Here is a 24,161-nt window from a genome sequence, read left to right as displayed (position 1 = left end):
ACGCATGCACCACAAATGTAATGTATCATATAGATATGAATAATTCATTACGGCGATGGAGATTGGTTTGTTTTTAGAAAGAAGAGGTTAATGCCCCGCCTAGGGATAATTTTACTGCTTCAGAAAAGTATATAAAGACGTGTGTGTGTGTGTGTGTGTGTGTATAATCCAGACTTTCTGCAGACTGTCTCACTTTGTTGTTTCAATAAAGTTTGATGACCTTTGGCATCTACAAACCCTCTGTCTCTGAAGTGTTTAACTTAGGTTGGAAAGATTGTTTTCCATGACACTCTCACGTGTCCCTCAGTGCAGTGTGATACGCTGATACACATCATAGGACCAGAAAATAGAATAATCAGTCATGTCTATTGATAGATATTTTCCTATACCCTCTATATCACCAGTGTCACATGCTGTATTCATATTGTTCCCATGGTGACAGTGTTCTGTTTTTCTTCTTCTCGTTTGTGAAGTTCTGTTCAATGTGACTTTCAAATAAAAGGAGAAAAGAAAAAGTGCCTTTCACTGGTGTTTAGATCACAAAAGGATCAGAAAGCAGTGATGAATACATGCAGTTATTCTGTAGAGATCATTTCTTCATCAGTTTTAGAGAAAAGGTAATAAATGGTGATAGGAGGTTTTGTCCACATGGCCCCGCCCTCAGTGCAGACGTAACGTGTTGGTGTAAAAAGTGAAACTCTTCTGTAACAGTACCAGAGGTTTGTTTAAAGATGATTAGAGTAATTATAAACCAGCATTAATCCAAACAGTGCAGTTCAGTGTTACATTCAAATAATAAACCATGCAGTAATACATTTATAAATAAAAATACTCACTCAGCTCTTCTGGAGGCTTTGACCACTGGCAGCAGCTTCAGAAGACATTCCTCTGATGGGTCATATTTCCTCAAATCAAACACATCCAGCTCCTGATCTGAGTTCAATAACACAAACACCAGAGCTGACCACTGAGCAGGAGAGAGTCTGGTTCCCCTGAGACACCAGATATCTCCTCTGTTCAGGTAAGACTGTACTTCCTGCACTAGAGAATGATCATTCAGTTCATTCAGACAGTGGAACAGATTGATGGATTTCTCTGGAGATGGATTCTCCCTGATCTTCTCCTTGATGTACTCGACTGTTTCCTGTTTGCTGTGAGAGCTGCTTCCTGTCTGGGGCATTAAGCCTCGTAAGAGAGTCTGATTGGACTCCAGTGAGAGACCCAGAAGGAAGCGGAGGAACAGGTCCAGGTGTCCGTTCTCACTCTGTAAGGCCTTGTCCACTGCACTCCTGAGGAGATCAGACATGTCTGACTTGTTGAGAAGATCAGACAGATCAGTGGTTGGTTGTTCTGTTACATTTCTGCTGATGAAGGAGAGAAATGTGTATAAAGCAGCCAGAAACTCCTGAACACTCAGATGTACAAAGCTGAACACCTTCCCCAGGTGAAGCCCAAACTCCTCTCTGAAGATTTGGGTACACACTCCTGAGTACACTGACACTTCTCTCACATCAATGCCACACTCTCTCAGGTCTTCCTCATAGAAGATCAGGTTTCCTTTCTCCAGCTGTTGGAAAGCCAGTTTTCCCAGTGCCAGGATGCTCTCTCTGGTCTGCTGAGGATCAGGGTCACATTTCTGATGGTACTTTTGGTCCTTGTGTTTGATCTGAAAGATCAGGAAGTGTGTGAACATTTGAGTCAGAGTCTTGGGGATCTGTCCACTCTCTGCTTCACCCAACATTCTCTCTAGAACAGTGGCTGAGATCCAGCAGAAGACTGGGATGTGGCACATGATGTAGAGGCTTCTTGAAGACTTCATGTGTGAGATGATTTTATTGGCCAGGCTCTGATCACTGATCCTCTTCCTGAAGTACTCTTCTTTCTGAGGATCACTGAACCCTCGTACCTCTGTTACCTGGTCTACACACTCAGGAGGGATCTGATTGGCTGCTCCTGGTCGAGAGGTGATCCAGAGGAGAGCAGAGGGAAGCAGATTCCCCTTGATGAGGTTCGTCAGCAGCACATCCACTGAGGCTGACTCTGTCACATCACACAATCTCTCATTCTTCTGGAAATTTAGAGGAAGTCGACACTCATCCAGACCATCAAAGATCAACACCACTTTGTAGGAGTCTATTAACTGTAGTTTTCTCATTTCAGGGAAAAAGTGATGAAGAAGATCCATCAGACTGAGATGTTTCTGCTTCATCAGATTCAGCTCTCTAAAGGGAAGTGGAAACATGAAGGTGACGTCCTGATTTGCTTTTCCTTCAGTCCAGTCCAGAATGAACTTCTGCACAGAGACTGTTTTTTCCAATTCCAGCAACTCCTTTAGTCAGCACTCTTCTGATGGACTCGTCTTTAAAGAGATCATTACATTTGATGGGTGTCTCCTGTGCTGCTGGTCTCCTGGACGCTGTCTCAATCTGTCTCACCTCATGTTCATTATTGACGTCTCCACTCCAACCCTCTGTGATGTAGAGATCTGTGTAGATCTCATTCAGAAGTGCTGAGCTTCCATGCTGTGAGATTCCTTCATTAATTCTTCTAAACTTCTCCCTCAGGCTGGATTTCAGCTTTGTCTGATACACAGAGGCGAGTTCTAATAAACAAAGTAATAAGATGTTTTAATGTAAAATCACTGAACACAGGATTAAATGTAAAATTCAAATGCTGCTGTTCATTCCTGATTCATGTAGTAAATATTACTGAAGGAACAGGACCATTGTACAGAGTCACCACAAGCTGGACCACGAACAGAACAGAAAAGCAGCAGATGTACATGATACTAAACTCGAACTTCAAACTAAAAGTGTTCCTATCTAAAACTATTTCCTCTCTCTGAAGTGAACCTGACGGAATAAAGCCATGACTCAGAGCTCTTACTGTTGTGCAGTGTGTTAGCGAGATCTGTGTGGTTCATGTTCTTCAGGACGTGCAGTGTGATCTTCAGCGCTCCGTCTCTGACACCGTGCAGATCCTCCTCATCCTCCACCTCCCTCTCAGTGCATGCTGGGTAATCTGGACTCAGGAGCTTCCTAAACCTCTTCAGCTCATTCTTTATCAGACTGATGACTTTGTGTTCCAGCTCCTGGTTAGAAACACACAGGAACACATCTAAATATTATAATGTTACACACTGAGAGATGCTTTTATTTTATAAAAAGAATAAAAGTCTCTTTCTATTCCCGCAGTTACAGCTGAAATTCTGCCTGATTACCCATAATGCTGCTGCACATCAATACTTCTATAAATTGTAATGATCTTAAATAAAAAAAACCTTCACCCTGCTCACACACAAGTTACACACATTAAAAAGACACACACCTTGAATATGGAGTCCAGCTGATTTCTGCTGAGGTTTGATTTCTTCTGTTGTGGTCTGTGAAGAAATAAAACACATGATGTAATATAGACTATATGTATTCATAGCTGCACAACACACACTAATACATACAGAGACAGATATTTAACACTATCCTCTTAACACAATACACTGATTTCAGGATTTCTCACTGACACTAACATGTTTATGAATAAAATAGTGATCTAGTCATTAATGTCCCAGGTGTAAATGTTGTTGTGTAGCACCACAGACCCTCCAGCTCAGGGACTGCAGGCTGAACTGAACTCTTAAAGCAGTTTTCCTCACTGCCAGTCCGAGAGCTGCAGCACTGCACAGTTTAGTGTTTTACTGCTTCAACACCTGATAAAGATCATGAAGGGCTTCAGAATGAGACCAGTGAGTTTGATCAGGTGGAACACTGCTGTAAAACACCTCACTGTACTGACCTCACATCAGGAGAACTGGCTCCGTCTCTGAAGTAAATTGGACAATCCATTGACGCGTCACTCTTCATGGACACACAGCTGGGTTCTGGTGAGTCTGATCTCTTTCCCTCCATCATTCTAGAATTAAACAGAAATATCAGCAATAATTAATACTCTGCTGTCTCAGCACTGTTACACAATGTGTTCATCATTAAACACCAATAATTCCATCTTTTTAATTCAGCTCCAGTCTGCACACTTATTCAAACAGGAGACACGCCCCATACCTCAGGAATTACACTGATGTCAGGAGTCCCAGTCACAGATAACTGACTCAGCTGGGTCTTAAAGCCTGTAGAGTTCACTGACTCAAAGCTACGCTGCTCTTCTCCTCCACATTACACAGTCCTTTTTACTCTTCTCTCAGTGAATGGTTTCTCTAAACTGTACTTATATCAGATCAGTGATATACTGCTATTAAACACCTTAAACCAAAGTCTAGTTCCTCTGTTAACTAGTGAGTGTTTAGAGATACAGATCTGTTCCATGAGACGGTGTGTGTTTATTGCTGGTGAATGGAAAAGTAACTCACCTCTCGTCTCTCTTTAAGTCCTGTTCTCCAGACACACTCATGTTGGAGGTCATGTCTCCTTCTCCAGATTACAGCAGGACACACGTTTACTTCACTCCAACATCGGTGTGTTAAATCAAACCCTGTATCAGCACAGAGTTCACTTACAGGAAATAGTCTCTGTATCAAGTCATAAAATAACCTGTGTACATTCAAACTTCAGTACAAACCCACAAAACTCTTCTGCATCTAGTGTACATTCAGTGTGTTTATATATTATAGCTTTAGATGTAGATACTCACTGTGTTTTTACTCCTGAAATGGTGTATTTTCCCCTCCACACAAAATGGAGACGACTTTGACTTTCACTTTCACTTCCTAACCGTTTATTCTGCAGAGGGGGAGGGGCAGTGAGGTAGGGTAATACACACACACACACACACACACACACACACACAGAGATATGGTTTGTTATCAGACAGCTTTCTGATCCATCGAGCACAGGCCTGTAAATACTGAAAGTGTAAGCCTGAAAACGCTGCAAATACGGAGAACAGAATTAAAAGTCTGGTAAAATCTACATCACATACATTATTATTTCATTACCTTCATTTATTATCTCGTGACTTCATTCAGCTGTGCACGAACAACTGTCAGAGCTCTATACAAATATATAAACTAAAATAAAATAACAGGAGCTAGAAACACTCAGCAGATCATTAGATAAAGAAGCAGAACTCATACACTGAGTAAGTTTACTTAAATATCTGCAGAAATGTATTTTTTCTGGTTTTCCCTTAATGAGAGCGAGTATCCTGATATTAGTGAGGATTGGTGTGTAAGTAGTTTTTGTGTGAATAATGAATGTTACTCAGAATAAAGGTGATGATGGAGAGTAAGTTAAACACATTGGTCAGACGAGTAACTAACCCAGTGTTTCCCAATCGAGGTTCTGTCTGATGAGAGCAGGGGTGCGTGTAAAAATCCTTCAAACATTTTCTAAAATGATAAAATGTGTAGAAAACATTTAATATAGATGAGAAACATCTGATGTCTGAAATAATAACACAGACACAGAAATAATAAGACAGATACACACACACACACACACACACACACACACACAACAATAATAATAATAATAATAATAATAAACTAGACCAGTACATTTCCTGAAGAAAATGTGTGCTGCTTGACATGGCAAAATTCAGATCAGGCGCCAATACTTTCGATAGCCGAAAGCGTAGCGTGCCAATACTTTTGACAGCCAGAAGAGTGGGGTGCCAATAATTTTGACAGCTGACGGCGTAGGGTGCCAATTCTTTTGAGAGCTGGACGCCAATTCTTTTGAGAGCTGGAGTCACAGGGTGCCAATACTTCTGAGAGCTGGCCGTGTAGTGCAGCTATACTTTTTAGAGCTGGCCGTGTAGGGCGGAAATACTATGGAGAGCCAGCCATGCGGGGTGCCAATACTTTTGAGAGTCGGCCAGATTGGGCGCCAATACTTTTTAGAGCCGGGCGTGTATGGAGGCAATTCTTTAAGAGCTGGTGGTGTAGAGCGCCAATTCTTTCGCAACTCAATGCAAGTCTATGGGAAATTTTCCGACTTTGAGCTTCCGTACCGGGAATGCCGACATTCCGATCACTTCCGTAATGCATAGCACACCTCTCCTCAATAAGCCGATCGATTTGACACCTCAACCGTCGATCTCCGACAAACGGTGCGGGACTAGTTACGCACCGAAAAAAAAGTGGAAGAAGAAGAATAATTATAATTATAATAAGTTTGCCAAATAACAATAATAGTGCTTTTCAAGCACCATTAATAATAATAATAATAATAATAATAATAATAATAATAATAATACTAAGTTGGCCGAAGAACAATAGTAGTGCTTTTCAAGCACCATTAATTATAATAATAATAATAATAATAATAATAATAATAATAATAATAATAATACTAAGTTGGCCGAAGAACAATAGTAGTGCTTTTCAAGCACCATTAATTATAATAATAATAATAATAATAATAATAATAATAATAATAATAATAATAATAATACTAAGTTGGCCGAAGAACAATAGTAGTGCTTTTCAAGCACCATTAATTATAATAATAATAATAATAATAATAATAATAATAATAATAATAATAATAATAAGTAGGCCGAAGAACAATAGTAGTGCTTTTCAAGCACCATTAATTATAATAATAACTAGACCGGTACATTTCCTGAAGAAAATGTGGATGGTGCTCGCCATGGCAAAACAGGAATGGGGCGAAAATACTTTCGAGAGCCGGACAGATATGGCAGATAAGATGCAGGCTATTAGACGGTACCTCGAATTGTGAAGGCTACAGCAGGGGAAGAGCTTTCTCTTATAGGGCCCCACAGTTATGGAACAGTCTTCCTAGTAGTGTTCGGGACTCAGACACAGTCTCAGTGTTTAAGTCTAGGCTTAAAACGTATTTGTTTACTCAAGCCTACCTGTTCTACTACTTCGCAGTCATAATTATCTTTTTTCTCCCTCTCTCCTTTCACCAAGCCCCACACGAATTTATGGAGATACTAGAGATCCTGATCCTTTCTGCCTCTGGATGGAGCTCAAATCTTCTTTAATTCCAGACTGCTGGGACTACGGCTGCTCCTAACGCCATACAGACTTCATATAAATCCATAATGAACTTTTTCACACTATCTGTTGTTACCCAGATGAGGATGGGTTCCCTTCTGAGTCGGGTTCCTCTCAAGGTTTCTTCCTCTTAAAACGTCTTAGGGAGTTTTTCCTTGCCACCGTCGCCACTCAGTGTCTTGCTCAGTTGGGATAAATTCGCACCTTTAATATCTGTATACCGTGTTGATATTTCTGTAAAGCTGCTTTGAGACAATGACTGCGTTTACATGGACAACAATAATCCACTCTTAATCTAATTAAGACCATAATTTGATTAAGAAACTACCATGTAAACAGCAACCTTAATCTAATTATAGTCATAATCTAATTAAGATCTAATCGAATTAAGACAGGTGGAGTACTCCTGTTTTAATCGTATTATGGACGTGTATTACACACATGTAAACACCTTAATCACATTATGAACGTCGTGTGAGTTTTCACCGCATTTTGCGACAGGACACGATCACACACAGCAGTTTTACGCTTTACGGCGAACAAGAGCGTTCGGCTGTGTCCCAAACTGCATATTTGCCTACTATAGGCCGGTAATGGGAAAAATACATGCATCATGAATTAAATGTCTCTGTACATTGCTGCATTCATCTTTCCCTCGATCCTGACTAGTCTCCCAGTTCCTGCCGCTGAAAAACATCCCCACAGCATGATGCTGCTACCACCATGCTTCACTGTAGGGATGGTATTGGCCAGGTGATGACTGGTGCCTGGTTTCCTCCAGACATGACGCTTGCCATTCGGGCCAAAGAGTTCAATCTTTGTTTCATCATGGTCTGAGAGTCCTTCAGGTGCCTTTTGGCAAACTCCAGGTGATCTGTCATGTGCCTTTTACTGAGGAGTGGCTTCCGTGTGGCCACTCTACCATACAGGCCTGATTGGTGGAGTGCTGCAGAGATGGTTGTTCTTCTGGAAGGTTCTCCTCTCTCCACAGAGACACGCTGGAGCTCTGTCAGAGTGACCATCGGGTTTTTGGTCACCTCCCTGACTAAGGCCCTTCTCCCCCGATCACTCGGTTTGGCCGGGCGGCCAGCTCTAGGAAGAGTCCTGCTGGTTCCAGACTTCTTCCATTTACGGATGATGGAGGCTACTGTGTTCATTGGGACCTTCAATGCTGCAGAAATGTTTCTGTACCCTTCCCCAGATCTGTGCCTCCATACAATCCTGTCTCAGAGGTCAGTTCCTTGGACTTCATGGCTTGGTTTGTGCTCTGACATGCATTGTTAACTGTGGGACCTTATATAGACAGGTGTGTGCCTTTCCAAATCATGTCCAATCAACTGAATTTACCACAGGTGGACTCCAATCACGTTGTAGAAACATCTGAAGGATGATCAGTGGAACCAGGATGCACCTGAGCTCAATTTTGAGTGTCATGGCAAAGGGTGTGAATACTTATGTACATGTGCTTTTTTTGTTTTTTATTTTTAATAAATTTGAAAAGATTTCAAACAAACATCTTTCACGTTGTCATTATGGGGTATTGTTAGTAGAATTTTGAGGTAAATAATGAATTTAATCCATTTGGAATAAGACTAACATAACAAAATGTGGAGAAAGTGAAGCGCTGTGAATACTTTTTGGATGCACTGTACATCACTACAATTACAATCACCACAGATGGAAACTGGATGTGTGTTTGTGTGTGTGTGTGTGTGTGTGTGTGTGTGTGTGTGTGTGTGTGTGTGTGTGTGTGTGTGTGTGTGTGTGTACCTCAGTATCTCCAGTGTACAGTACCTCAGTATCTCCAGTGTACAGTGTGGATTCTCCAGTCCAGCAGAGAGCAGCTTCACTCCTGAATCCTGCAGGTTATTGACACTCAGGTTCAGTTCTCTCAGTCTGGAGGAGTTTGATCTGAGAACTGAGGACAGAACTCTACAGCTTTCCTCTGTCAGATCACACACACACAGACTGGAAGAGAAATGAAGAAATATCAGAACACTGATCACACACACACACACACACACACACACACACACACACACACACACACACACACACAGCCATAATACAGATAAAGTTTCCCATGTAACAGAAATGTGAGTGTGTTTCTCTCACACACAGAAATCAGAGGACAGGACACCACATCAGCATTATTATTATTATTATTATTATTATTATTATTATTATTATTATGAATAATAATAACATCATCAGTTACAATGATCCTTAAAGGACTGAAAACATTTTTGTTTGAACAAATGCTTCCTTATAATTGAAACATGAAGCCATTTGAAAAGACCCATGACACTTTGGAATGTTGAGACCATGCGCGATCAAAACGTAAATGAGCCTTGGAGTCACTCTTAAGCCTTGTCTCATTCTCCATCGCGGTTACGGCTGGTAAAGAAGGTTGGCACATTGAAACGATCAAAACATAAAACATCAGAACATAAATGAACCAAGGAAATGCACTTAAGTCTTGTCTCATGCTCCCTTCCTCTGATGGCCAAGAGAAAATGGCACTGGACTTGGAATGCACTGGGGTCTCCCCTACGCAACTTGAAGCCTGCTCAAGGCATGTCAGCGGTCTGTGTCAACTAACTCGTGTGCACTATCTTCCCGACTGCAGAGAGAAAAGGGCACTGGACTTGAACTACACTGGGGTTTCACCTGTGCAACTTGAAGCCTGTTATAAAACTGTGTCATAATGCAGAGGGAACTCTATTCAGATGAGCAAGAAAGCACCTTGGCATTCATCAAACACGCTTGTGTTTTATCCTAGAAAAATGCTTTGACGTAAAGTAAGTCGTCCGAATGTGTTCATGTAAACTAGTAAAGGCTCTAATTACTTGACTGAAGTAAATGTACTGAAGAGGGCGTCCACGTGCGGAAACCTGAGAATATAAACGAGACTGCAAAGTTGTTGTTGAAGAAGGGTCGAACACGGACAGACACGTCCGTCGGCTCCAGTAGAATAGCCTAGTGTTTCCTTAAATCACTTTGAGGCGTCGGACTCTAAATCCAACAGGGTTTTCTTGCGCAGGTATGAACCCTGCTTGCAGCTTTGTCAGCTGTAGGTGTCAAGTCACTGGTGCTCAATCTCCTGCTGTTTATTTAAACATAACATCCTCAGTTACAATGATCCTTAAAGGACTGAAAACATTTTTGTTTGAACAAATGCTTCATTATAATTGAAACATGAAGCCATTTTTTAATAAAATTATTAAAAGGTCTCCTATTTAAAAATAAACAAAATAAATAAAATAAATAAGAAATCTCCCATTTGAACAAAAGATGAGATAAGATAATACTTTATTAATCCCAACGTGGAGAAATGAGGGAATTAGGAGGAAAAAGGAGCAGGACCTGCTGTGGCTTTGTTTGGAAATATTTTGTTGGTGAAATAGAACAGAAACAGACAATATTGAGTGTAAAATGTACGTCAGGTAATATTATCTTATTGTTTACATGTTAGCATAGCATGTTAAATTAACTACTAAATAAAAATCACATCAGCTGTATGAGCTTTTAAATAACGTCCTATTATTATTATTATTAACATTTACTGTAGCTGCACAGCCAGACTGCTCCTGTACCTTTAACACACACACACACACACACACACACACACACACACACACACACACACACAGACACACACACAGACATTCTTGTAATTAGAACATTCTGGGGTCAGTAGTCCCACCCATGTATTGTGGGGACACCACTTTCCTGAGGTCCTACAGATCTGAAAAAAATCAGGCATGTATAATTTAAGCCTGAGAACACACATCATCTCAAATTCTGGATTTAAATCTCAAAATTTCTGTGCTTGGTTTTTTCACACCTAATGTGGACATAACAAGAACTCATCATTAACGGGGACCTAATTTTCATACACAGCAAATTAACTGGTTTTCATGTTGTAGAGGGGACATCACTAGATAGTTAATCTGCATACACACAGATCAGGTCGTTTATATAACAACAAGGGGACATGGTTTTAAAAAACAAAGTTGTCAATTTAACTCTAATTATTTATACAAAATTACAAACTAAGTATGTCTAATTTAGAGGGCTGTCTGTAAAGCAGATATGATGTGTATTTTCTCTATTTGAAGGTTTAAGCTTCTCATGAAATTATACTGAACAGTTGTTCTTAATTGTTTATACGAAGGACTCTTAGCCTTATTTGTGAAATATGCAATCAGTGAAAGTTTGGTTTCAAAAAGCTCTCTTACACAAATTTCAATATCTGCACGTAATAGATAACAGACTACATTTTTTTGGAGCTTTCTATTTCCAACAGAGGAACCCTTTGAGAAACCTAGGAACTTGTTAAGGAAGGTGTTACCAGTGCTATTATTAGTTTTGAGGCTATAATTCTAAGAAGCTTTTCATTTCCTGCTCCAAAGTATACAATTTTTTTTGTGGAATAGAAAGTAGAGGTGCTAGCTGTACTGAACCTCACTTATTTATCACAGGCATGCATCACAAATTAACACTATCCCCAGTCATTTTGGCAAGTCAAAATGACAAAGACACTCATCCTTTTGATATTTTAGCTACACAAAGTATTTGTTTATTGGTCTGGATCTCTAATCAAGTGAAAAATTGTCAGTAAGATGAAAAAACCCTGTCTATTCAACATTATAAAGACAACTTGAGTCTTGAGCTTCTTTACTGTAAAAGACAACAAATATTTGCCCATTAAAGTGTACAACTACTAAGCTCACATGTGCCATGAATGAACTTGGACTCATTTAAGTTTGACATAACACTTCTGCTTACTACATATAGCCAGCTCAAAGTTAAACATATTGAGAAAAATAAAGATACTAGCCAAACACAGACACACAACCAAATGTCAAACACAATTTTTTTCTTTATTCTATATCCACTTAACTGACTAAGCTAAAAAGTGACAGTAACAACTTAATAATGTATGTTGAGGTAGCTAATTTTGATTCCAGGCAGTCTAAACATGTAAATGGGTAGCACACTGAAGCTTTTATTGCCCAATAGGCTTACTCATGAACTTGTCAGTCACCTGCATAAGGACCCACTGGAAGAAGGCGGCCCAAACCAATTTGATCTAATTCAATATAACGGTGTAGGTAAAGATTCTAATGGATATTTTAAATGCCTGATTTGTTCCTGATTAGTTTATGATGAAGTAAATGCTGAGCGGTTCATTACAAAGTAAAAGGCTAGAGGTGTAACGTAACTTATTATTAAAGCATTACTACAGATGTTATGATGTACAGTATCTGTAATATAGATGTAAAGTGTTACTATCAAAGTGTTATTTAATCTTTGTTTATATCTCTTTTGTAAGCTACAGTGCAGTTACAGACGTAGAATTTGACACTTTGCCAGTCTCTATCTTTAAGATATGAAGACTCAGATCTAATGCAGTTTTCACAGACCAACTTCCCTGGGACACGACATGACATGATGAAGGTCTCCATATGTCTCTCCACTGCATGGACCTCATTTCCTTCCCGAGCCTTCCTCTTTTTCAGAGTAGATGTTTTACCTAAATGTAAGAATAAACATTAGTTACATAGCAAACACATACCCTTACACCCAACAGAAATTATTGTCTGGCAACTTACAGACTGGAACTTAGATTTCACGTCTCAAGAATGAAAACTCTGACTGCAGTTTGTGCATATGTACCAAATAGTAACTAGGAGTACTCAGTTTTCTTGGAGAAGATGCAGTAGGGAACCTACCGAGTCCCAGGGGATGCTTATGTTGGAAATTATGGAGAGGTGTGATTGAAAGGCAGGATTAAAAGTGCCAGCAAACTACACAATTCTGATATTTATGATCCAGAAAAGGTGTAGACTGTGGTGGCTGCTGTTTCTCCTGGCCATTGCTCTCAGCAGTGTCCTCCTCCATAATCTGCATATTTAAACAGGTTTAAGTGACCTATGGGGACACTGTTCTAAATTCACATATCTATTCAGCTATCACAAGACTCCCTCACACACCTGAATAAAACATGCTTTGTGGGGACTCCGTATGGTAACTATTAACAGACAAGATTATATAACAGAAAGCAAACATGCTTTTCAATACGACAAAAACAATAATTATTTCACTATAGGAATTAAGTTTATTATTTCAGGGTTAGATATGGGATACTTTGGAAGACTTTGGGATAATTACGGTGCATTCAGACACACACGTTTTGTAGTTCATGCTTAAACGTGGCAGTAAAATACCTGAAGCAGATCAGATGGACAATAATGTCTAATTTTATTGTTGATGCACAAGCACAAAATTTGTTGTGCAATAAAAATGAGTTGCACCACTGCCGGATAAGACAATGTTTATCTTTTAATAATTTTTAAATTGTGAAAACAGAGAGGGAGATACCCTGCATACCTTGCTACACCAAGGCCAGTCTCCTCCTCCGTAATTGCAGGTAATTTCATCACCTTCTTTAAAGTCTGTTAAAGCAAACAGACCAAGATGTGGGCTTCCATCCACTTCAGTCTTCTGCATTCTGCCATTTGGGTGCTTGTGGTCATCATTAACCAGCCTACCAAAAGATCCGTCTTCTTTTGCAGCATCAATACTCAATACACAACGAGAGAAAGAGAGAAGTATTCAGTGACCGAATATTCCACATCAAATTCTACAAATATGATCGCTCTGCACAGAATTTTTATTGTTAACGGTCAGATGTAAATGTTTAAGTGGACAAATACTTTACAGCTGCAATTTTCAAGTACAATGAAAGTACACTTTGAAGAAAAACTATGCAGACATTGTCGTTTTTTATGCAGGTTAATTCTATGGATCATTTAATTAGTGGTGCTTGTAAAGCACTACTATTGTTCCCTTGCATACTTAATAATAATAATAATAATAATAATAATAATAATAATAATAATATTATTATTATTATTATTATTATTATTATTATTATTATTATTATTATAATTATTACTCCTCTCTGGCCGGCGCTCAAAAGTATTGGGACCCCGCACGGCCAGCTCTCAAAAGTACTGGCGCCCTCGACAGTCGGCTCTAAAATGTATTGGCGCACTACACGGCCGGCTCTAACAATGCTGGCGCCATATTTGTCCGGCTCTGGAAGTATTGGCGCCCTATGCTGTCGGCTCTGGAAAGTATTGGCACCCATCCCTGTTTCACCAACACAAGCACCACTCACATTTTCTTCAGGAAATGTACCGGTCTAGTTATTATTATTCTTCTTCCACGTTTTTTCGGCATGTAACTAGTCCCGCACCGTTTGTCGGAGATCGACGGGTGAGGTGTCGAATCGATCGGCTTATTGAGGAGATGTGTGCTATGACTTTTATAAGCGTTCGGAATGCTGGAATTCCCGCTACGGAAGCTCAAATTCTGAAAATTTCCCATAGACTTGCATTGAGTTCGAAAGTATTGGCCCTCTAAGGAGAAAGCTCTAAAAGTTTTGCCTCCGTACATGTTCGGCTCTAAAACGTATTGGCACACGATCTGTTCGGCTCTCAGAAGTATTGGCACCCTATCCTGCCGGCGCTCAAAAGTATTGGGACCCCGCACGGCCAGCTCTCAAAAGTACTGGCGCCCTTGACGGCTGGCTCTAAAAAGTATTGGCGCACTATACAGCCGGCTCTAACAATGCTGGCGCCCCATCTGTCTGGCTTGCGAAAGTATTGGCGCCCTTAGCGTCCGGCACTCGAAAGTATTGCTGTCCTACGCTGTCGGCTCTCGGAAGTATTGCCGCCCTTAGCGTCCGGCACTCGAAATTATTGACACCCTACACTTTCACCTCTCGAATATATTGGTGCCCTAGAGTCCGGCATTCGAAAGTATTTGCGCCCTATTTGTCCAGCTTTAAAAGTATTGGCACCCTATATGGCCAGTACAGTGCTAACACATGCTAGCAACATGCCAGCATGATGCTAAAACATGTAAGCGAGATGCTAAAACATGCTAGCACGATGCTAAAACATGCTAGCACGATGCTAAAACATGCTAGCACAATGCTAAAACATGCTAGCACAATGCTAAAACATGCTAGCACAATGCTAAAACTTGCTAAAACATGCTAGCATGATGCTAAAACATGCTAAAACATGCTAGCATGATGCTAAAACATGCTAGCATGATGCTAAAACACGCGAGCATCATGCTAAAACACGCTAGCATCATGCTAAAACATGCGAGCATCATGCTAAACCCCTTTAGCACCCTATTCGTCCGACTCTCGAAAGTATTGGCGCCCTACGCTGTCGGCTTTCAAAAGTATTGGCGCCCGATCTGAATTTTGCCACACAAGCACCACTCACATTTTCTTCAGGAAATGTACCAGTCTAATTATTATTATAATAATTATTCTTCTTCTTCCACTTTTTTTTCGGCACGTAACTAGTCCCGCACCGTTTGTCGGAGATCTACGGGTGAGGTGCGAATCGATCGGCTTATTGAGCAGAGGTGTGCTATGACTTTTATAAGTGATCGGAATGCCGGAATTCCCGCTACGGAAGCTCAAAATCAGAAAATTTCCCAGAGACTTGTATTGAGTTTCGAACGTATTGGCCCTCTAAGGAGAAAGCTCTAAAAAATTTTCCTCCATACACATTTGGCTCTAAAATGTATTGGCACACGATCTGTTCGGCTCTCAGAAGTATTGGCACCCTGCACGGCCAGCTCTCAAAAGTACTGGCGCCCTTGATGGTCGGATCTAAAAAGTATTGGTGCACTACACGGCCGGCTCTAACAATGCTGGCGCCATATCTGTCCAGCTCTCGAAAGTATTGCCGCCCTACACCGTCAGCTCTCGAAAGTATTGGGGCCCGTCCCTGTTTCGCCACTGCAAGCACCACTCACATTTTCTTCAGGAAATGTACCAGTCTAGTTATAATTATTATTCTTCTTCTTCCACTTTTTTTTCGGCATGTAACTAGTCTCGCACCGTTTGTCGGAGATCGACGGGTGAGGTGTCGAATCGATCGGCTTATTGAGGAGAGGTGTGCTATGACTTTTGGAAGTGATTGGAATGTCGGCATTCCCAGTACGGAAGCTCAAAGTCAGAAAATTTCCCATAGACTTGCATTGAGTTGTGAAAGTATTGGCCCTCTAAACTGAAAGCTGTAAAAGTATTGCCTCCGTACACGTTCGGCTCTAAAATGTATTGGCACACGATCTGTTCAGCTCTCAGAAGTATTGGCACACGATCTGGCCGGCTCTCAAAAGTATTGGCACCCTGCACGGCCAGCTCTCAAAAGTACTGGCGCCCTTGACGGTCGGCTCTAAAAAGTATTGGCGCACTACACGGCCGGCTCTAACAGTGCTGGTGCCATATCTGTCCGGCTCTCGAAAGTATTGGCACCCTACGGAGGCGGCTCTTGAATGTATTGGCGCCCTGTCCCGATTTCACCATGGCAAGCACCGCTCACATTTTCTTCAGGAAATGTACTGGTCTAGTTATAATTATTCTTCTTCCACCTTCGTGCCATTTTACCTCTAAAGAAAATGTTAATATATTGAGATTTTCAGTCCCTAGTGATGTTCTGAGTAAGAAAATAACCATATCCGTACAAACTAATAACTGGAACTAATGAGCTCGGCTCGGTCCAGACTACTGTCCACCCTGTCCTCGATTTCAGAGGCTTTAAACTCAATCCAGCGCTCAGATCGATAACTATTTAGGAAGCCTGACTCTGCTATTTATAACCCAACTATCCGTTACATGGTGAAGCTAGTTACAGAAGTCGGTATAACACTAAATATTCACATGACATGACAACCACCAAAGTCTATTTAATATATTAACTTCATTTTATTAACTTATTGTACTTACTAATGTGCTGGATTGGTTAAAGTGTTAACTCTGGCTAGTAAAGTCCGCTAGCATAACAATTACTTTAATATTGTGATTCAATTATAAATAAAGTCTTAAAGCATAAATAAAATTACAAACTTATAAACTGCAAAAAATTATAATAATAACTTACCTTTCGTTGCATTTGGTCTCGGTGCAGCAGTAGAATCACTCCTTAGGGCAATGGAAAGCAACTGGTGCTATTAGCCTGTGACAGCCAGGGCAGATGGGAAATGTAGTTCTTTTCCTACTTCCTGTGTGGTGTTTACGAACTATTAGTGCAGTAAAAAAAAAAAAAAAAAAATATATATATATATATATATATATATATATATATATATATATATATATATATATATATATACTGTAACCCGACTTAAGGATTTCGTTTTACTGTTTAGAGATTTTAAAAAAGTGTCATTTCGCTGTGCGAAAAATTTAAAACTGAAACTTTAATTACTATTAAGACTTATAATTATTTGGAAAACATGATAACTATCTGTTCTAACTTATTAATGTTTAGCTTATGCTAACAATCTAACCTTCTAACAGTCTAATTAGGCTTTTAACTTACCAGTCACTTTTTGTACACTTACATTTTCTGTTAATTTTAACTTAATCAAATATCAATATTAATGCCTAGTTGAACAAAACTTTAAAAAATATTACCTCTTTGTTTTAAAGCTTTTTAATCCGCTAATAGGTAATAGAGCTAATGTGCATATGCAGATTAGCCACAGTCCTTTACTAAGTGGGTGGTACCGTAATTTGCATAAATTAGACGCAGAGTGTGTGAAGTGGTTGGCCAAGCCCCTCCCCCAATAAATACCGGTTCCAGACTAAAGGGGGCGACATAGACCAAACCGATCACACACACAGTTTGTCCAGATCATGCGTTATATGCCAAAGATAAAAATTTGTGAGGCGTCTATTTACAGCCTCCTCAACACTTTTCAATGCATCACCCCTGTGAGGACGTGGATTTTTGTCCCCATAATGTTTTTGGTCCCCATGAGGTTGCTGTGTAAACATGATGATGTCCCCATGAAGTGATAATTACAAACTTTCTCTCTCTCACACACACACACATACTCTCTCTCTCTCTCTCTCTCTCACACACACACACACACACACACACTCTCTCTCTCTCACACACACACACTCTCTCACACATACACTCTCTCTCACACACACATACTCTCTCTCTCACACACACATTTTTCTCTCTCTCTCTCTCTCTCTCTCTCTCACACACACACACACACACACGCACACACCCTCTCTCTCACACACACTCTCTCTCTCTCACACACACGCACACACACATACTCTCTCACTCTCTCTCACACACACACACACACTCTCTCTCTCTCACACACACACACACACTCTCTCTCACACACACACATACACACACTCTCTCTCACACACACACACAGACACACTCTCTGTCTCACAGACACACTCTCTCACACACAGACAGACACACTCTCACACAGACACACTATCCCTCTAACACACAGACACTCTCTCTCTCTCTCTCTCTCGCACGGACACTCTCTCTCACAGACACATTCTCTCTCTCTCTCACTCGCACAGACACTCTCTCACAGACACACTCCCTCTCACACACAAAGACACATTCTCTCTCTTTCACAGACACACTCCCTCTCACACACAGACACACTCTCTCTCACACACAGACACACTCTCTCTCACACACAGATACACTCTCTCTCACACACAGATACACTCTCTCTCACACACAGACACACTCTCTCTCTCACACAGACATTCTCTCACACAGACACTCACTCTCTCTCTCTCACACAGACACTCTCTCTCTCACACAGACATTCTCTCACACAGACACTCACTCTCTCTCTCTCTCTCTCTCTCTCTCTCTCTCTCTCTCTCTCTCTCTCCCTCTCTCTCTCTCTCTCGTGTGCGCATGGACTGAGTGAGTGTGTGTGGAGCGTGGCCGAGGCCGCTGCTCCAAAGTTCGCTTGTTCATTTTTCTATCTGTCTTTTCTTCAGAAATACGATTTCCTTTTAGGTCTTTGGTTTCTGAGGGGGTCTTAATTTACTCTTGTTTGTTGTGTGTGTGTGCGTGTGTGTGTGTTTGTTGTGTGTCTGTGTGTGTGTGTGTGTGTGTGTGCACGCGTGTGTGTGTTTGTGTGTGATTTTTCCCGCTGGCCTGGGCGGCTGTTTCCGTGTTGTTTTGGGACGCATGGCTGCCTCAGGTATGGGGAAGTATGATTCCCTCACGCGGCGGCATGCTATTAAAGTAGCCACTACCGCCAGCGTTGAGGAGGTTAGTCTGGCCGTGGGGGAGAGTGTTGGACACGACAACATTCTGTCTGCGGCCCGGATGAATAGTGCCGTCGTGCTGTTTCTGAAAACGGTGGAGTTAGTAAACGACATGGTGGACAGTGGAGTTGTGATTGATGGTGTGTTCCACTTAGTGCTTCCTTTATCAACACCGTGTAAAAAAGTCATCCTGTCGAATGTTCCTCCTTTTATTAAGGACGAGGTTCTGTCCCAAACTCTATCCCGCTATGGTAAACTGGTCTCTCAGATCAAGAAGATCGCGACTACAAGTAAATCCCCTCGTGTAAAACATGTCGTGTCTTTCAGACGGTGTGTGTACATGGTTCTGAAGGACAATAATGATCTGGATCTGACACTCAATGTAAAGGTGGAGGATTTTAATTATGTTATTTACGCTACTACTACTACAATGAAGTGTTTTGGGTGTGGTTTATCTGGTCATCTGCTGCGGGCCTGTCCTGAAAGACGGGTGAATCCCGAAATGCACAGGCTAAGAGGAAAGATGTTGCAGAGGAGCTGAATTCTGTGGAGGTAGAGAGTGAGAGCGAAGCGTCTGACTGTAGTATAACATGTAGTGTAAATTTGTGATTAACAACTAATACTAGTGTAAATCTAAGTGGCTTTTCGAGCCATGAATATAGTGTGGATGACATCAAGGCTTTTCTGAGAAAGACTAAACATGCTAGGAATGTGAGGATAGACGAGTTTTTCCCGGATGTGGAACAGTTCATTAAAAAAACACGTGGGTTTATGGGAGAAGGGGGTTTCACTGATCAGGAGGGATACCGTCTAAAAAAAATCCTTACAAAAGTCAATGTAATGTTAGACAGAGCTGGGTATAGACAGGAATCATGTAGAGCCCCATATGCCATCACGTAGAAGGCTAGTCGAGTTAATGAATTCCTGTGACCTTGTGGACATTTGGAGAAATTTTCACCACATGCAGAAACAATATACCTGGGTGCACTCTTATAATAATATGCTCTCTATGGCCAGATTGGATCAATTTGATGGTTTTAAACACCAGTTAAGTGCTTTTAGAAGTTGTGTAATTATACCGGTAGGATTTACGGACCATTGTATGGTTCTCTCCACTGTGTATTTAAGTAAACTCAAGCATAAGAGTGCGTATTGGCATTTTAACACCAGTTTATTGCAAGACGGTCATTTTAGGGATGTGTTTAAATATTTTTGGAGTGATTTTAGGGCCACAAAGGTTTCTTTTGAATCTGTGCAACAGTGGTGGGATTTTGCCAAAACGCAAATTAAACAGCCGTGTCAACAGTATACCTCCAGTGTCACGAGAGACACAACTCTACGCATGAAATCCTTGGAGGCTGAAATAATGGCGCTTCAAGAGTTAATGAAAAACACAGGACGGCAGGTATGCATAGAAAATTTAAGGACAAAAAATTTTATTGACCAAATTGCTAGACGTTACCGCACAAGGAGCTCTGGTCAGGTCACGGTTTCAGACTGTAGAGTGTATGGATGCACCGTCAAAATTCTTTTTTAATTTGGAAAAAAAGAATGGTCAAAATAAGATGATACATGGCCTGTTTTCTGATGATGGGACACTTTTAGTGGACCATAGAGAAATTCGAAAGAGAGCAGTCGGTTTCTACAAGGCACTGTACAAGAGTGAAATCTCCGATGAACAGGCCCATGATAACGTCTTCTTGAAACAATCTACACTGGGTTCCACAGAGTGTACTGTTTCTCCCCAAGGATGAAGGGGGACATGGACTGGTGCACCTGCAGAGCAGGACTGCAGCCTTTCGGTTACAGTTTGTGCAAAGGCTGCTACATGGACCAGTAAATGCAAACTGGAAGGCTGTAGCATGTGCCATTTTACAGACACTTGAAGGGCTGGATTTAAATAAACCTCTTTTCTGGATGGACCCGAAAAAGATGGACATCAGGAAACTTCCTGTTTTTTACCGAAATGTTTTTAAAGTGTGGGGACTTTTAACAGTGCAGAGAGTACAATGCTCAAGTTCTCTCTACTGGCCGCTGCAGGAGCCAATCATAAATGGTTCCATTTTAGATGCATCTCAAAGGAAGCCGTTTCCTGCACTTATGGAGGGGTTCCGCAGGGCTGGAGTCGTCACTCTAGGTGACCTACTGACCTTAGCAGGACCGGAGTTTGGGAACGCGGTGGGAGTTGCTGGACACATAAAGATGAGGTCAGTCCGTGTAGTCACGCAGTTCCTTGTGGAATGGAGGTCCCTGTTGACTGAAGAGGTCCTGAACATGCTGAAGGAATATTCCGGAGGGCTAAGTAGTCCCAATGACCAAGATCCTTTTCCAGATTTTAGTGTCTCGGCAAATGTACGTGAGTGCTCAGGTGTGTTTTTTAAATCTGAAAAACTAAGTTTTGTGGGTCCCAAGTTACCATCTGGGAAAGAACTGTACAAAATGTGTGCACTATCTCTAAATAAAAAGTTTCTGGACAAAAGAGTCGACACACCTTGGCGTTCAGTTCTACAAATAAAGGAACATGTAAAGCCACAATGGAGGGCTTTGTACAAGTCACCATTAACAAAAAAGTGTGGGGATTTACAGTGGAGGATTTCACACGGTGCAGTGGCTGTTAATTCTTTTATCTGTGTTTTAAACCCTGATGTGAGTTATGAATGTCCTTTCTGTGCCGTGAGAGAATCTGTTTTTCACATGTTTATGCACTGTGTGAGACTGAAGCCTCTTTTTACTGTTTTACAGAGACTGCTTGGCCATTTTAATGAGAGTTTTACAATCGAAACTTTTATCTTTGGTTTTAAATACTCTTAAAAAAAAAAAGGTTTAAGTGTCAGTTGATAAATTTTATCATAGGGCAGGCAAAGATGGCCATATATGTCAGCAGGAGAAACAAAATTGATATATATATATATATATATATATATATATATATATATATATATATATATATATATATATATATATATATATTTAGCGAGTATCGTGTTCTTGTTTGTGTGTGTGAGATTTGTGAATAAAAAGGCTGCTTGAGTCACTTCTCAAGCCGTTAAACTTCTCTCAAAAAATATATTCAATTCAATTCAATTCAATTTTATTTGTATAGCGCTTTTTACAATAGACATTGTCTCAAAGCAGCTTTACAGAAATATCAACACGGTATACAGATATTAAAGGTGTGAATTTATCCCAACTGAGCAAGCCACTGAGTGGCGACGGTGGCAAGGAAAAACTCCCTAAGATGTTTTAAGAGGAAGAAACCTTGAGAGGAACCCGACTCAGAAGGGAACCCATCCTCATCTGGGTAACAACAGATATTGTGAAAAAGTTCATTATGGATTTATATGAAGTCTGTATGGTGTTAAGAGCAGCCGTAGTCCCAGCAGTCTGGAATTAAAGAAGATTTGAGCTCCATCCAGAGGCTGAAAGGATCAGGATCTCTAGTATCTCCATAAATTCGTGTGGGGCTCGGCGAAAGGAGAGAGGGAGAAAGTAGAACAGAATCTATATATAAATGTTTTAAAATAATTCTGAAATTCTCATCGGCGTTGGCTTACTGAGCGATGAAGAGTCGGTTCAACTGATTCAGTTAATTCATTCAAGTAGGATAAGCAGCCTTGGTAATGATTCTTTAAATGAACCGATTCAGAATCCTCTTCTTGAATCGTTTGAGTCTTTCTCACTCGGTCAGGTTTGCACGTGTGGGTTGCTTTTCCTGCACGTGTAATCAGCATGTGTTCACAGACCGTAAATCCCGACCCCATGGTAGACACTCGACAGAAATTTCATACTAAAGTAAGTATTTTATATTTTCTGGGTCTAAACAGAGCAGAAGTATTGCTAATGTGTTGTACAGATTCTATTGGACTGGTGAACTGTGTGGATTTGTATATTTAACCCAGTTTAATATGGCCTGCTTTGTTCAGTCAGAGACAAGTAAATCTGTTCTAATGTTCATTTATTTCCCATAGATAAAACAAATGTTTGCTTACACATGAATACGTACTTTATGCCTTCAGAATGGTGGAGATTTGGGTCTTAACTATGGGAGGTGGGGGGTACTATAAAATGCACAGTTCTGAGACACTATATACCTATACTGTGAAATCAGTACATGTGTGTGTTTAGAATGGTTATAGCTTTTGGGGAAAAAAAAAACTATTCTTGAATCTATTAGTCCTTGTTCTGATGCACCTGTAACGTCTCCCTGAGGGCAGCAGATTAAACTGATCAGAGCCAGGGTGAGAGCTGTCCTTAATGATGGTTTTTCCTCTGCTGAGGCAACGGGGGGTGTAAATATCCATCAGGGAGGGGAGAGATAATAAATACACTTATAAATGTGATTACTTGATGAACGTAGACAAAACTCTATACATGTGAAATGTTTTGTTGAAGTACAGATGAATCTCTGATGTACAGAATCTTCAACAGAGTTCTGCAGAAAGATTTTGAATGATGAACAAATTTGCAGGTGATCAGTCAAGTAATTGGATAGGTTTGAGTAGCCAGTGTGCTTATTTCTGGAGGATACATGTGTGTTACAGAGAGCTGTGATCCCCTCTTCATGCACCCTGACCTGTCCTTTGGTACCCATACCGGCAGCTGTGGCCACATCATGCACTCTCACTGGTGGCAGAGGTGAGGAGTTGGGCAAAATGTTACTTCTAGACAGCCTTCTACTTAATCCCAAATAAAAAGTTTTGCTGCTTTCAAATGTTTGTGGATATAGGCAATAGATCAGCAGCTAACAGTAAATAGTTTGTCTAGAAAATAATATGACCTCTATATGAGCAATTACAAATAAATTAGCTAATATTAATCAATCAGTCTGGATGTTTTGTGACTGAAAAGTCAAAAATCTAATCTGTGATGTACAGGAAAGTCTTCATGGATGTGTGGTGATCGATAAGATGTAGATAGAAATTGGATGTGTTTGGCTTAAATATGCGATCTGCAGATATTTATTTATTTTTTGACCCAATACAGTGAGCTGATCATCGACACAAAGCATGAAACAAAGCTTGCTAT

The 24,161-nt window shown here is 40.6% G+C and overlaps 1 long non-coding RNA gene and 1 pseudogene across 1 annotated transcript; both read right to left on the bottom strand.

Moving 5' to 3' along the window:
* LOC128630834 (NACHT, LRR and PYD domains-containing protein 12-like) overlaps window positions 1-9,114 on the bottom strand; it is a 181,098-nt pseudogene extending 171,984 nt beyond the window's left edge.
* A 1,605-nt stretch (window positions 9,115-10,719) lies between these two features.
* On the bottom strand, window positions 10,720-17,851 carry LOC108261819 (uncharacterized). The gene is made up of 4 exons (XR_008395131.1): window positions 17,496-17,851; window positions 16,960-17,080; window positions 13,376-13,568; window positions 10,720-12,518 (listed from the first exon to the last, which is right to left on the bottom strand). It is a non-coding gene; the product is annotated as an uncharacterized LOC108261819 (long non-coding RNA).
* Between the last annotated feature and the right edge of the window lie 6,310 nt (window positions 17,852-24,161).

This window comes from Ictalurus punctatus, unplaced genomic scaffold, assembly GCF_001660625.3.
Source record: "Ictalurus punctatus breed USDA103 unplaced genomic scaffold, Coco_2.0 Super-Scaffold_100068, whole genome shotgun sequence".
In the NCBI taxonomy this organism is placed as follows: Eukaryota; Metazoa; Chordata; class Actinopteri; order Siluriformes; family Ictaluridae; genus Ictalurus; species Ictalurus punctatus.
This window is presented reverse-complemented; position numbering and strand designations above follow the sequence as displayed.